Source organism: Anomaloglossus baeobatrachus, chromosome 5 (assembly GCF_048569485.1).
Source record: "Anomaloglossus baeobatrachus isolate aAnoBae1 chromosome 5, aAnoBae1.hap1, whole genome shotgun sequence".
NCBI classification, from domain to species: domain Eukaryota; kingdom Metazoa; phylum Chordata; class Amphibia; order Anura; family Aromobatidae; genus Anomaloglossus; species Anomaloglossus baeobatrachus.
In genome coordinates, this window is record NC_134357.1 from 247,742,363 (window position 1) to 247,753,835 (window position 11,473).

Below are 11,473 nucleotides of genomic sequence, written 5' to 3' on the forward strand. Positions count from 1 at the left end.
GCTTCTTCTCACCTCTTGGTCAAAAAGAAGGTCCTTCCTATCCCCGTCCTGGGCGATAGTTACGACAGACGCGAGTCTATCAGGGTGGGGAGCAGTTTTTCTCCACTACAGCGCTCAGGGTACGTGGACTCAGCAAGAGTCCACTCTTCAGATCAATGTTCTTGAACACAGAGCAGTGTATCTTGCCCTACAATCCTTCCAACAGCGGCTGGAAAGCAAGCATATCCGACTTCAGTCGGACAGCTCCACAGCGGTGGCATACATCAACCACCAAGGAAGAACGCGCAACCGGCAAGCCTTCCAGGAAGTCCGGCAGGTTCTGATGTGGGTGGAAGACACGGCATCCACCATATCCACAATTCACATCCCAAGTGTGGAAACTAGGAAGCTGACTTCCTAAGTCGCTGAGGTGTGGCCGAAAGAGTATGGTCTCCTCACCCGGACGGGTTTCAGGAGATCTGGCGCCGCTGACAGAGGCCGGACGTCGATCTAATGGCGTCACGGCACAACAACAATGTGCCAGCTTCATGGCACGGTTTCACAATCATCGAGCTCTGGCGGCAAACGCCTTAGTTCAGCATTGGTCGCAGTTCCAGCTACCTTAGGTGCCACCTCTGGCATTGTTGCCCAGAGTACTGCGCTAGATCAAGACCGACTGCGGCCGCGCCATCCTCGTCGCTACAAATTGGCCGAGGATGTTGTGGTACTCGGTTCTGTGGTGCCTCACGGTAGGCTAACCGGGGGCACTACCAGACCAATCAGACTGGCTGTCTCAAGGGCCATTCTTCCATTTGAATTCTACGGCCCTCAACCGGATGGTGTGGCATTGAGTCCTGGAACCTAGTGTCGTCAGGATTACCTCAGGACGTGGTTGCCACCATGAGACAGGCTAGCATACCAACGTCCGCCAAGATTGACCACAGGACGTGGAAGATGTTCTTATCTCGGTGCTCGGCGCAGGGTGTTTCTCCCTGGCCGGTTGCATCGTCTATGTTTCCTTCCTTCCTGCAATCTAGGTAGGAAAATGGGTTGTCGCTCAGTTCCCTTTAGGGACAAGTCTCAGCGCTATCTGTATTTTTTCAGAAACGACGACTTCCTCAGGTACGCACGTTCCTACGGGGAGTTTGTCTTCTCAGCACTCCGTACAAGCGGCCGTTAGAGCCCTGAGATCTGAACAAGGTTCTAATTGCTCTCCAGATGCCGCCTTTCGAGCCTTTGAAGGATGTCTCCCTTCCCGTTTTTCACGGGAAGTGGCCTTCTAGTAACGGTCTCGTCTCTTAGGAGAGTTTCCGAGCTAGCAACGCTCTCATACAAACTCTCTTCCTGGTCCTTCACCAGGACAGGGTAGTTCTGCGTCCGGTTCCGAAATTTCTCCCTAAGGTGGTATCCCATTTTCATATCAATCAGGATATCACCTCACCTTCTTTGTGTCCTCGTCCAGTCCATCAATTTCAGAAAGATTTGCATCTGTTGGTTCTGGTGAGAGCACTCAGGTTCTGCTTCCCGCATGGCGCTCCTGCGCCACCCGGATGCACTCTTTGTCCTTGTCGCTGGTCGGCGTAAACAGTCGCAAGCTTCCAGATCCACCCTTGCTCGGGGGCTCGAGGAACCAATTCTTGAAACCTACAGTTCTACTGGGCTTCTGGTTCTCTCAAGGCCGAAGGCCCATTCTACCAGAGCCGTGGGTGCATCCTGGGCATTACGGCACCAGGCTACGGCTCAGCAGGTGTGTCAGGCACCCACCTGGTCGAGTCTACTTACTTTTACCAAGCATTATCAGATGCATACCTACGCTTCGGCAGACGCCAGCCTAGGTAGATAAGTCATTCAGGCGGCGGTTGGCCACCTGTAGGAGAGGGCCGTTTGACGGCCCTATCATGAGGTATTCTTTTACCCACCCAGGGATTGCTTTTGGACATCCCAATTGTCTGGGTCTCCCAATGGAGCGACAAAGAAGAAGGGAATTTTGTTTACTTACCGTAAATTCCTTTTCTTCTAGCTCCAATTGGGAGACCCAGCACCCGCCCTGTTTTCTCGGGGTTTTTCTGTTTTTTCGGGTACACATGTTGTTCATGTGGTATGGTTCAGTTCTCCGATGTTTCCTCGGATTGAATTGGTCTTTAAACCAGTTATTGGCTTTCCTCCTTCTTGCTTTGGCACTAAAACTGGTGAGCCAGTGATCCCACTGGGGGTGTATAGCCAGAAGGGGAGGGGCCTTACACTTTTAAGTGTAATACTTTGTGTGGCCTCCAGAGGCAATAGCTATACACCCAATTGTCTGGGTCTCCCAATTGGAGCTAGAAGAAAAGGAATTTACGGTAAGTAAACAAAATTCCCTTCTTTGTTCAGTCCTGTAAAACCTACTGGGAGAGAGCGGGATGTGTATAGGATGACGGTCGTTTTGCGTCTACATGCGTCAATGGGTTCCGATACCTATAGTGACCTGTTGAGGCGCATGTAGACACCAAACGGCTGTCATCCTATACACTTACCGCTCTCTCCCAGCATGCTTTACAGGACAGATTAAAAGAATCCAAGGAATGGTGAGTGCTCCTTGATTTTGCACATTTCTGCATAGTGAAGATGACTTTCCAAGTATAGCAGCACGATATCCTCGCGTCAGGTGCAGAAGGCGTCTGTGTCTCTGTACATGCCTTCAGTCTATACGAAGTCTTCAGCTGAAGTCACTGTGAACTGTAAAAGGATGATTATTACAGTCATATAATAATCTGTATTAGTTTCTATAGCTTAAAAGAAAATCATGGATGCAATAAAAAAAATTTACAACAGGGAAAAATTACCCTTTTTTTACGGTTTAGGAATTTCTGGATGATTGTCAGCCCTGATTGAGGCCATAGACATTTTATTTCATAAGCAGGAGTGTGGACCATTTCGCCTTCGACAATTTTCTGCATTGCTGCGCCTCATCTGATGCACACACGATGGGCAGGTATCGTGCGCCTTACCTAGCATAGGACATCGGCACAATACCTGTCAATCATGCTTCCATTCTGGCAGACACCTGTCAATGTGACGTCATCCGCGCCGCTCGCCTCCCAATGCAAAAACTGTGACATAATCCCAAAATGTGAATGCACCCGAACAGTGTTCTTAGCAGTGCACCTCATTTGGTGCATTTTAACTCTTTGAGGACCAATGGAGTGTATATTTGTCCTATAGTTTTAAACTGATACCAAGTCGATTGAATAGACTTAACGCCCTCAAAAGGATAAACAGCCGCCCTATCGTCTTTTACAGCTGCCAATTGGTCTTGAACCACCATTTACCAGTGACTTTACAAGGACCAATAACCCCTTAGTGACCAGGCCACCAAAAGTTTCAAATCTGACATGTCACTTTATGTGGCAATAACACTAGAATTCTTCAGTATATCCCATTGATTTTGATATATATATATTTTTTTGTGACACATTATACTTTATATAAAGTAAATCTCTAGGTTGATATGTTTTGCGTTTTCTAAAAATATCAGAAATTTGACAAAAACATTGCAATTTCCAAACTTTAATTATCCTTTTAATTCAGATAGTCACTCCTCACAAAACGTTTATATATAACCTTTATCTTTACAGCAACAGCATTTATAAAAAAAATGTTTTATGTTGTTACATAGGTTGAAAAAAGACCTAGGTCCACCTAGTTCAACCTTCCTCCACCTATTCTACATGTGTTAGATTTACAAAATGTAGCAGCAATTTTTTTTCTATCTATCTATTATGAACTATACATTGGAAACCCAAAGTGATACTTTTTAAATAAGACCCCCTTTAACAAATTAAAAATGCTGTGCTTCAACTGTTTTTCAGGAGCTGATGCACAGCGGCATGATGGGAGGGAAAATGTCATTTTTACCACCTAAATCTTGCTAACTTCTGAATAGGTCACTATATCGGGCAGACTTTAAGGCTGTTTTTTTGGCTGTAACCTGCCATGACAAAGATCAGGCCCATACAATTGTGATCACATGGTGACGTTAAGGTTAAAGACTGAGCCCCCACATCTAGATCAGTGTTTCCCAATCGCTAGTCCTCACAGCCCCCAAAAGGTGATGTTTTCTGGATTTTCTCAGTATTGCCCATGTGTGTGTTGATAATGATTCTATCACTTAAGGAAATCCTGAATACGTGATCTTTTGGGGGGTCCTGAGGACTGAAGTTTGGAAAACGCTGATCTAGATGCCATAGTCACTATCACAGCAGCATCTAAGGGGGTTAAACGGCCATGGTCAGCTCCAAAACCGGTCAGGACTTATGCAGCAGGGTGGCAGCTATTGTGTACAGCTGGAGCTGCTGCATTTGTACCCATCGAGAGAAGCTATTCAACTTATATGTCTGGTCAGTAAAAAGACATATTGGTGGTCACTATGGGGATAAAGATGCTTCAGCTCATTTACTATTTCCAAAGCCTTTGGCTAGAAGTACCATTGACATACAACACATTTCAAAGCAGTTAGAAGTGATTGCTAATTTAAGTTCTCAAGTAATGGGAGCGGGAAAAGGGTAACAAGTAAATGGAGAATTAAAAATCCCATTTGTCCCACCCAAAAATAAATACATTTCGGACTGCTGTGCTCAGCAGCTCAGGCAACATGGCCGCTCCAGAAAGCGTGTAAGGAAAATGGCATAAAAATTGCTCACATTTTTTTACATCTTCAATTTTTAACATAACGTAGTCTATCAATAAATTAGGCTTTCCTGGTTTTCAAGGTGAACATGTGTAATGAGAATAATAGGTCTGTACTTGACAGCATAGCCATTAAACTATTGTGTATGCGGCTGTTCTGTAAGGTGTGGGGATGTCATGGGTGCCGGATGCACATATGAGCTGGAAGTGCTTCAGCCAAATGGAAACGTATTGAGTGGAGTACCCCCTAAAACATGTGTGCACAACCCATCCCCCATTACTGTTCTCCTAATAGATCATCCATGGCAATGGAGATTTTCATGCGGTTTTTCCTTCTAATTGTCCTTCATTTCAGTCAGCGTTCTGACCCACAATGTAAACTATGTTCCCCTGGTTCTGTAATGTTGGTTACATGTTCTAGTTGTACTCTACCAGACTGGAGATCTTGTTTTCCTACAGGGGCAAGGTATGGGGTGTCTCTAGGACAAACCATTACCGACTAATCACAGAGTCCATCTCTTCTGGTTTTCCCCCAAAAAACTTCCAAGACTTCAGCCTGCCCAGTTCGGGGTCTTGTGGGATGTCCTACAGCACCTTTCCCACAATGCCGGTTTAGTTAAGGCTTAAAGAAATTTGCACGCAAGTATTGTTTTAAATCTATAGAAGAAATGACTAGTATTACTTATTATGTCATGTGTAGAAACAGCCAGGTTCCTTGTTATGATAGCATGCAATGAGTGTTATTGCATAGGGCGGTCTACAGCACTTTTTTGTAGACAGCAAATTGGTATTGTGATGACTGTGGTAAGGCTTGGGGTGTGAATATCTCTGGTAAAGAGGTCGATAAGTGAATTTTAAGGCCCCCCATACTCATTTGACTGTCAGCCAAACCCACCGATATCAACAGGTTTGTTGGAAAGTCTGTGTATGGGGTCACACTGGTCAACTGATGGTTGGGACAGATGTTGATCGCACATGTCCGATTTTTGGACTGCCAATTGCATTGTTTTGCTGGAGATAAGCCACTGGCCGAAGTGTTAGTTGGTGGCTTTATCATCACAAACAGGAGCATTCGGCCGAGCAAGCACTCCTCTGTATTGGAGTGTCGGGAAAGTAGGCTGTTGGCTGAACAATCGGCTAAAGCATTGTTCGGCTGACAGCCATCTATTCTTTATGGCCAGCTTTAGAGAACCCCCACATGCACGCATTGCTATGGTGCCTCTGAAGTTTCTTAACCCTGAATTGTCCTATTTGGCTAGAGTTGTCCCTTAATGTGTCATTGGAGTTATCCTTTAATGTAATCTGTTTGTAGGTTATTGTATTACTCACTTAGAATTATCTAATTTTACTTTGCACCATGTTCAGTAATCTATGGTCAGATGGAAGCATTTCTACCATAGCCTCGGAAAACTTTATCAGCCTAATGGGAATGGGCAGCATAATGCAGAATATAAGAGAATGGTAGCCACTGTGAGTTTTTGTAGGCCAGCATTAAGACGTTTTTCAGACCAAATTTTAGAGTAGAAAATAGCCAATGTCTAGGTGTGTAACATGAATGCTCGGCACGGCCCATCTCCAGTGGAATCAGAAGGATTCACCACTGGGAATGTAACTGCCTGAGCTTTTCCTCCTCCGACGTCATCACACGGGGAGAGTTAGGAGGACCCTACAAATGATGGATGACTACAATGTATATGGAGGTGTGGAGGACGGTATCTTCAGTGGTTTGATCTATCGGATGAGGGTTCCTCAGCCTATTTGAAAATGTAATTTATATAGAACACTAAAATCCCTGTACTGTTGCTTCTATTTACTGATCATTCGTAGTCCAGAGAAAGCCTTAATTGTCCATTTAGACAATCTAAATTTTTCCATGTTACAGTAGGATGGAGGACAGACAATTAGTCAAGCGAATGTTACTTACAGTAGTTAATGTAAAAAAATGGTACCACATTTCTTGTACTATTTATTGTTTTTTTGCAGAAATATTCTTCAATTCCTATAGCTTAAAGCACCACTCCAGTGGTTGTTTTTTTTCCCCCAGCGCTGGAGTAATGCTTTAAATGTAAACCTCCTGTCATAAACTCACCTTCTGGTGTCTTAACCTTTTGCCGACGCCGCTTGTGACCATAACTTCTGAATGTGCTGAAATCAGAAGTTACGTTATAAATGCTCAATGCAACTCTATGAGAGCCAAAACGATACTTTCATAGAGTTGTACTGATTTGTGACCTCCAGCGTGCTACATGAAACACTGAAGCTGGTGGCAGGTCACAAATCACAGGAGACCAGCAGGAATGATGCCGGAAAAAGATGAAGACGGAGGCAGGAGAGTATAAGGGATCAGGTGACTTATATTTAAAGCACCAACTGTGAAATAAAAAAATAAAAAAAATCTCGAGAGATGCTTTAAACAAATTAAATGTAAGTGACTTCCAAACCCTTGCTTTTCCCTAGTCTATTTGATTACTGTCAGCTGTATTTAGATCAGAACGTACTCATTTGGAGTACAGATGATGGCAGTGAAAGGGTCAGCACCTGTGTCTCAAAGCTCTGGGGAGGTTTCTGTTGAGCAGAACACTCGGGTGAATACCATATGTTGACCCATTCACTGCCATTATCTGTACTCCAAGTGAGTACGTTCTGATATAAATGCAGCTGAAGGCAGATATATGTACTGGGGAAAAAGCAGGGGATTGGAAGACACTTACATGCTATTTCTTCTTACAGGAATGAAGACCAATCCCTATAAAAGTGAAATGCAAGCTTTTATAAACTTCAAGAAGTTTAGTTCTGATAATGTAAGAATGCTTTACACTCAGCAAATTGCTGCAAAGAGGATACATTTAGCATGTCTAAGACAACTATCACAAGTACTTCATCCAAAATGCATAAACGTTCCAATATTAATATGCAAATGGTCTCTTCAGTGAGGAAGGCGACGGACTCTAGTGCCACCTATTTGAGGTAGCAATCTAAGAGTCAAAAGTGACCCTCCAACGAGTCTTGTCGTAGGACTTGGGATTTATGCCAGATCAGAACATCAATTTGCAGACACTGTGTTTCAGGGTGATTGCCCCTCATCAGTGCAAAGTATGAGATCTGATCTGGCTGTATAAGAAACTATAATGGCGTCTAAGGGGGAAGGAGACTAACTCTAGTGCCAACTACAATATTAATAGCCAGATATCTGTATAAAATATTGGATCTTTTATACATTGTGCATGGATAATAAATGTATCCTCATTGTACTAATTTATCAGTAATGGCAGTATACATAATAAAGGATGTACAGTAGCATGTTGACTTCTGTTCAGCATGACGAGCATGGTAGCTGCCTCTTGGAGTTAGCTGTATAGCACATGGACTAGAGAGACAATCCTTAAAGGGGTTGTCAACTTTCGGGTAAAAAATAAAATCTCCAAGATTTTATAAACTGTTCTGTTCTCTTAAAGTACCGTCACAGCGACGCTCCAGCCTTCCGACCTGGCAGGGATCGCTGGAGTGTCGCTACATGGTCGCTGGTGAGCTGTCAATCAGGCAGATCTCCACAGCGATCAGCCACCAACGACCTCTGTAACGACGCTGTGCTTGGTAACCATAGTACACATCGGGTTACTAAGCAAAGTGCTTCGCTTATAGTTACCCGATGTGTACCTTGGCTACGTGTGCAGAGGCCGGCTTCTAGAAGCTGCGGACGCTGGTAACCAAGGTAAATATCGGGTAACCAAGCAAAGCCTTTGCTTGGTTACCCGATGTGTACCTTGGTTACCAGCGTCCACAGAAGCCTGCTCCCTGCGCATTCAGTTGTTGCTCTCTCGCTGTCACACACCGCGATGTGCGCTTCACAGCGGGAGAGCAACGAGCAAAAAATGGTCCAGGACATTCAGCAAAGACCGGCGACCTCACAGCAGGGGCAGGCCGTTGCTGGATGTCACACACAGCGACTTCTCTAGCAAGATTGCTGTTACGTCACACAAAACGTGACTCAGCAGCGATGTCGCTAGTGATGTTGCTTAGTGAGATGTGGCCTTTACAGGAACCTTGAATCCCCCATATTGGTTATCACAGCTCTTTATTGTAATGCCTCTGATGCCGATTGCATAAGTAAACAATGGACACAGCGGTCAGCTTGGCCATAGTACTCAAGATGGGATGGCTGTGGTCATTTTAGACTGCGTCCCCTGCAGATACGAGCTGCCAGATCTCCTGCATCTGCACGGATGTGGACGCAGTCAGGGAAGCGCTCACATGTCCTCGCCTATAATCACTCCCATAGTCATGGATGTCATTGTTTACTACACATGCTGTCAATGGCGGTGCGGGCCTGGAAATGAAGAGCTGGGGTTTACAGTTACTAGCTGAAGAACACAACTGGACATACAATTTTAGAAATCTCTTTAAGGGAATGTGTTCTCAGAAAATGATGTATTGTTTAAATATTTTTGCCAATTTATTTTTCCCCATATCATGATCTTTGTTAAAAATGAAATATAGTAATTTTGCCATTGTCACACAGGCCACTGGGGCTTTTTAAGACTCCTACTTCCTGTCCTTTCAGGAGTTTATTGATCATCAGAGGCAGGGGTATACTGATTTGTATAGGCAGCGCGGTAGCTCAGTGGTTAGCACTGTTGCTTTGCACGGCTGGGGTCCTGCAAGGATGTTCTCGCTGAGTTTGGGTGGATTTCCTCCAGGTTCTCCGGTTTCCTCCCTGTGCCCCAATGGGGACAGTGATGATGTTTGTGAAGTACTGTAAAATTAAATGTGCTATATAAGCGAGTAATCTAAATTTGTAACATACACGGCTTTCCTTGCCCCCCCCCTCCCTTTCATAATGACCTTTCCACACACATTAGATGCTTCAATCCAAAAAAGGGGGCAGAGTCTGATCATTGCGGCTAATGTGCATGTGAATTCCCTAACACAGGAAGTTTTTTTTTTTTTTAGTCTAAAAGAAGCTCCAAATTGAAAATTGAGAGACTTCTAATATTTATTTTTAATCAAGGTTGTGATATGAGGGAAAAAAAACATTGCACAAAAATGAATTTTAAACAGTTGATTTCAAACAAAACATTATTTTTTCATGCTATACTCCCCTTTATGGCCGCTTTACACGCTGCGATATCGGTACAGATATTGCTAGCGTGCGTACCTGCCCCCATCGGTTGTGCGACGGGGGCCAATCGCTGCCCGTGTAGCACAACATCGCCCGGACCCGTCACACGGACTTACCTTTCCTGCGACATCGCTGTGACCGGCGAACCGCCTCCTTTCTAACGGGGCAGTTCGTGCAGCGTCACTGAACCGCCGCCCAATAGAAGCGGAGGGGCGGAGATGAGCAGGACGTAAAATCCCGCCCACCTCCTTCCTTCCGCATTGTGGCCAGGACGCAGGTAAGGTGAGGTTCCTCGTTCCTGCGGTGTCACATGGAGCGATGTGTGCTGCCGCAGGAACGAGGAACAACTTAGTTACTGCTGCAGTAACGATATTTGAGAATGGACCCCCATGTCGGCGATGAGCGATTTTTCACGTTTTTGCGACGATGAAAAATCGCTCATAGGTGTCATACGCAACGGCTATCGCTAATGCGGCCGGATGTGCGTCACAAATTCCGGGACTTCAACGAGATCGCTTGAGCGATGTCGTAGCGTGTAAAGCCCGCTTTAGGATAGGATTCCACTTGTGAGAGACTCGCGCGTATCTCGCATCGCATCTGGACGGCCTGCCTCTCTCCCGACAGGAGCGGGTCAGCTGCATGTATTTCTATGCAGCTGAGAGAGGGAGGCCGTCCCGGGAGATGCGATGCGAGATACGCGCGAGTCTCTCACAAGTGGAATCCTACCCTTAAAAGTGTTATCCACTATTGAAACAACCCTTTTTCAATTACTATATTCAGCCATGCAAAATAAAAACAGCCTGTACTCCCCTCTGCTGCCAGCGCCGTCAACCAATCCATGGCCACCAAACTGACGTTGGGAGGACGTCCTAGAGCACCAGCAGCAGTTTAATGGATGTCAGTGTCGTCCGAGGGAAGTCATAGTGAGGTAACCCATCAGCGTCTGGTGATTTACTGCAGGGCTCACGTAACATAGTATCACGCGATCCCGGGAGACTCCGCGCTGGCTCCGGAGGGAAGTGCAGGCTACTTTTATTTTACATTGAGGAATATACTGATTGAGAAGTGGTTGTCCGTCTAGTGGTAACAAGTAGGAGCACCGAAGTTCTTATTAGAAAAGGTTTTAGTGAATATTGGTCTTGAGTCATCAGGAGAGACTTAAGTACTATGCAAAAAGTAAAAACCAACAGTGTTTGTGTTTCTTGCCTTAGCGCAATATGAGTATTCCATCTCTCCACCAGATAACTGAGCCCTTGTACATTTCATAGTGTTAATTTGACGCTGTAAACTAGAAGACATTGTCCCTATTAACCATTGTTATTTTCAGAAGAAAATAGTTATTTCCAGCTATATTTTACAAGAAACATTTTAAAAAAAGAAAGTGTTATATGTTGCCATGAAGGTTGTTGTAAAATATTGAAATAAAAAAGTTGATTTAACACAATATTTTTGTAGAAGTATTTTATCACTAGTCTTTGTTTTTTATTAAAACCTCTTCTTATTGAAACTGTACTTTTACAATAAAACACAGGATCAAAGCCCCGAATCTCCCACGCTTTCTTGTTCCGGATTGCGTATGTGGAAGTGTTTCTGAGTGCCTGACTTTGTGGTTATAAACCCTCATGAACTGTATTGTGTATCTAACCTATTTTTCCTTTAGCAAAATAAAAATCTGTTCTATTCTTCAACATCTTTAAGAATATCCATAAG

General features: G+C 44.5%; 1 long non-coding RNA gene across 1 annotated transcript; it reads left to right on the top strand.

Annotated features, from left to right (window-relative positions):
* Positions 1-2,491: 2,491 nt before the first annotated feature.
* LOC142311157 (uncharacterized) lies at positions 2,492-11,207 on the top strand. Its single transcript, XR_012754246.1, has 2 exons — positions 2,492-10,040; positions 10,098-11,207. It is a non-coding gene; the product is annotated as an uncharacterized LOC142311157 (long non-coding RNA).
* The last annotated feature ends 266 nt before the right edge of the window (positions 11,208-11,473 follow it).